At 39.7% G+C, this 4,364-nt stretch overlaps 1 non-coding gene across 1 annotated transcript; it reads left to right on the top strand.

Annotated features, from left to right (window-relative positions):
- Positions 1-3,108: 3,108 nt before the first annotated feature.
- Positions 3,109-3,181, top strand: TRNAK-UUU (transfer RNA lysine (anticodon UUU)). Its single transcript has one exon. It is a non-coding gene; the product is annotated as a tRNA-Lys (tRNA).
- Positions 3,182-4,364: the final 1,183 nt, after the last annotated feature.

The raw sequence follows: 4,364 nt of genomic DNA on the forward strand, positions 1-4,364 counted from the left end.
CTGTTGTGTAGCACTTGGAAATGAATTATCCAAGGAGACACATGTCCTGACAAAGCAAGAGACTTTACTGGAAAGGGGTGCTCAGGAGGAAAGCAGTGGGGTGAGGGAAACTGGAAGAACTCCTCTGCCATGTGGCTTGCAGTCTCAGATTTTATGGTGATGGGGTTTGTTTCCAGGTCATGTCTGGCCAAGCAGTCTGACTCAAGGTCCTTCCTGGTAGTGTTGCACTGCTCTGCCAATGAGAAGGATTCTGAGAGGTTGGTGGGACTTAAGGACTGGTGTCTCCTTTTGATCTTTCCTGAATTCTTCTGGTTGGTGGTGGCTTATTAATTTCATGCTTCTTACCAGGAAGTGATCATGCAAATTGCTACTGTAGTTCCTGGTCAGGGTGGGCAGTTTCAGTCAGTGTTTCCCCTAACAGATGTACTGGAAAATCTCCAACTCTCAGTTTCCCAATTTTCCAGTAGAACAGACCCACTCCCCCAGTCTCCATTGCCTGGATACCATGCAAAGTCCTCACCTGAGGCAGCAACCTCATAAGATGACACTTGCCCTCCTTGGATCTGCCCTTACAACCTTCTATTCTAAACCAATAACTAAGATTAGGTCTCAGCATGGGCCAACTGGAAATTATTGTTCATTTTGTGGGAGGAAAAGGGCTTAGTCACCCCCAAACCAAGTCACCCCAAATTAGATCTGGCTAATATATTTTGGCAGAAAGCAAGGTAAAATGTTTTGGAATGGACTTCAAAGTGCTGGAGTTGAGGGACAGAATATAAAGTGGGAAAAGTGAGAGTACATTGATTGGGCTTATCCTTCCATGAGTCAGGACCTAATGTTCTGACAAGTACGCCTGGAACCATTCCTAATGCACTGCTGGGGTGGTTGGTTCCTTGAAGCTTGTGGAAGAAAAAACAATCTACAATAAATGAAATTGAGATTCTGGGACTGTCTTAGCTGAGGATTGAGAAAGTGATTTAAAAGGCTAATAGAAGTGAGTAGAGTGGTGTGGATTAATTATACAAAACTAGAGAACTCATCAGTTGACTTTTTCCCAGGAGGACCCAGAAGATACTCTCTTCACTAAAGAGAAGAGAAATTGACTAGTCATGGTGTCATACTGGCTGTCCTCTGTAGGCTTGTGTTGATGCTGGGTGCCACTTTAGGGCTAGAGTTAAGAAACATATGTATATTTTAAGACAACGTATTTGATGAACTCATTTTTTTCTCTTTATTTTTTATTTTTAAATTATGGAAGTATGATAATGCATTTATAGAAACCTTGGAACATATAGAACAAAGTTACATACAGTTACACTATCTGTTATAACTTTTTTGAGTAGATAAATTAAGATTTTTAGTTGGATTTTCAATATCAGATTCTCAAAAATTAATAGAATGAATATATAGAAAAGTAGAAGGATATAGTAGACCTGAAAAGCACCATGAACCAACTCAATATGATTAACATTTATACAATTTTCACACAACAGGAGGATACAAATTCTATTCAAGTTCCCATAGGCTATAAACTAGAAGACACTGGAACATATCCAGGGCCATAAAATGAAGTGCAGAAATTTCATAGTCTAAAGGTATTGAAATCATACAGAGTTTGTTCTCTTATCACTGTGGATTATGTTAGAAATCAATATCAAAAGATATTGAAAATAGCCCTTGCATTTTCAAGTGCTATGTGACATTTACCAAGAGAGCTCTTTGACTTAGCCATTGAAAGCCTCAATAAAGTTAGGAGACCAAAAAAAAAAAAAAAAAAAACTACAGGGGGTGATTGCAGAGAAGAAGCATTTAAATGACAAATTAATATCAAAATTGATGCTTTTGAACTGTGATGTTGGACAAGACTCTTGAGAGTCCCTTGGACTGCAGATCCAACTGGTCCATCCTAAAGGAAATAAATCAGTCCTGAATATTCATTGGAAGGACTGATGTTGAAATTGAAACTCCAATATTTTGGCCACCTGATGTGAAGAGCTGACTCATTTGAAAATACCCTGATGCTGGGAAAGACTGAAGGCGGGAGGAGATGGGGATGACAGAGGATGAGATGGTTGGATGGCATCACTGACTCAATGGACTTGAGTTTCAGTAAACTCCGGGAGTTGGTGATGGACAGAGAGGCCTGGCGTGCTGCAGTCCATGGGGTTGCAAAGAGTCAGACATGACTGAGTGATTGAACTGAACTGGATATCAAAATAAGGAATTAATATAAAAGATACTTAAGAAACTCCATGTATTTGGAAATTAAATGTGCACTTTTAAATGATGGGTGTATCTGAGAAACCATAACAAGAAAAATAGAAAATATTTTCATGAACTTATTTTGACTCTCCCAACTTAACTATAGGACTAAGATTCTTTTCTTTACTCTTACATTATTTACATCTGTATCTACTTTCTTTCATGTTAAATTCTCAACAACATTAACGTTAATTTGTTTTAACCCACAGTACACACAAAATAGTCTCAGAGTAACAATATCAACACTACCAATAAGAATATGATAAATGGCATAGCTTAATATGTTTTTGTAGTTCTTAAAACCTTTGAATAATTTAGTACTAGTTTTGTTTTCAAATCACATGAAGTAGTTACTCTGTGTGTGGTTATGATACAAAATCAATATGCAGTTAAGTTGATTTGCTTCATTTAACTTTCTATTTTTAGAAATTGTTTTTTAAAATTGTTAATAATTATGTAACATTTGTATATGTTTCCTAAGTCAAATCCAAAAAGCAATATGTAGTTAAAAAAACCTAACTTTTGTCTCAGAATCCTCTACTCTGTCCTCCTCTTGTGTCTGTGGGTGAATTTTGGAAACAATTTTGATTTCCCTCCCAGTTTTTAAACATAAGAAAAATGTATTTATATTCATCTTTTGCCTTCTTTCGCTAATATGCTTTATACATTTTTCCTTCCCACCTTACTTAACAAGATACTGAAGATCGTTTCATAGGATGATATAAAGATATTTCACACAACTTAAAAAAATTAATTAATTTATTTTAATTGGATCTTATAACCGTTCACAACTGCATATGACTGCTTTGGGTAGATGTACCATTTATCAACCCCCCCCAGGGCACTGCCTGAATAGCTCAACTGGTAGAGCATCAGACTTTTAACCTGAGGATCCAGGGTTCAAGTCCCTGTTCAGGCAGTATGGTTCCCTTTGTGGGCTTCTCTGGTAGCTCAGATGTAAAGAATCTGCTTGCAATGCTAGACACTGGGGTTTGATTGCTGGGTTGAGAAGATCCCCTGGAGAAGGGATGGCTACCCACTCCAGTATTCTTGCCTGGAAAGAGACGAGCTCGTCTCATGGAGAGATGAGCCTGGTTACAGGGCTTCAGTCTAAGGGGTTAGTTGCTCTGCCATGTCCGATTCTTTGCGACCCGATGGACTGTGGCTCACCAGACTCCACTGTCCATAGGGCTGCAGTCTATGGGACCTCAAAGAGTCAGACATGACTGAGTGACCAACACTTTCAGGGCACTGCAGCCAGCCCTCAGATGCACTGTTCAGTTCAGTTCAGTTGCTTAGTTGTGTCCAACTCTTTGCAACCCTATGGACTGCAGTTCGCTAGGCTTCCCTGTCCATCACCAACTCCCGAAGCTTATTCAAACTCATGTACATTGAGTCTGTGATGCTATCCAACCCTCTCATCCTCTGTCATCCCCTTCTCCTCCTGCCCTCAATCTTTTCCAGCATCAGGGTCTTTTCAAATGAGTCAGTTCTTCACATCAGGTGGCCAAAGTATTGGAGTTTCAGCTTCAGTATCAGTCCTTCTGATGAACATTCAGGACTGATTTCCTTTAGGATGGACTGGTTGGATCTCCTTGCAGTCCAAGGGACTCTCAAGAGTCTTCTCCAACACCACAGTTCAAAAGCATCAATTCTTTGGCCCTCAGCTTTCTGTGTAGCCCAATTCTCACATCCATACATGACTACTGGAAAAACCACAGCTTTGACTAGATGGACCCCTATTGGCAAAATAATGTCTCTGTTTTTTAATATGCTGTCTAGGTTGGTCATAACTTTTATTCCAAGGAGCAAGTGTCCTTTAGCTTCATGGCTGCAGTTACCATCTGCAGTGATTTTGGAGCCCCTCCCTCCCCCCTACAAAAAGTCTGTCACTGTTTCCACTGTTTCCCCATCTATTTGCCATGAAGTGATGGGACTGGATGCCATGATCTTGGTTTTCTGCATGTTGAGCTTTAAGCCGACTCTTTCACTCTCCTCTTTCACTTTCATCAAGAGACACTTTAGTTCTTCTTCAGTGTTTCTGCCATAAGGGTGGTGTCATCTGCATCTGAGGTTATTGATATTTCTCCTGGCAATCTTGA

Source organism: Bos mutus, chromosome 5, assembly GCF_027580195.1.
Source record: "Bos mutus isolate GX-2022 chromosome 5, NWIPB_WYAK_1.1, whole genome shotgun sequence".
Classification (NCBI taxonomy): domain Eukaryota; kingdom Metazoa; phylum Chordata; class Mammalia; order Artiodactyla; family Bovidae; genus Bos; species Bos mutus.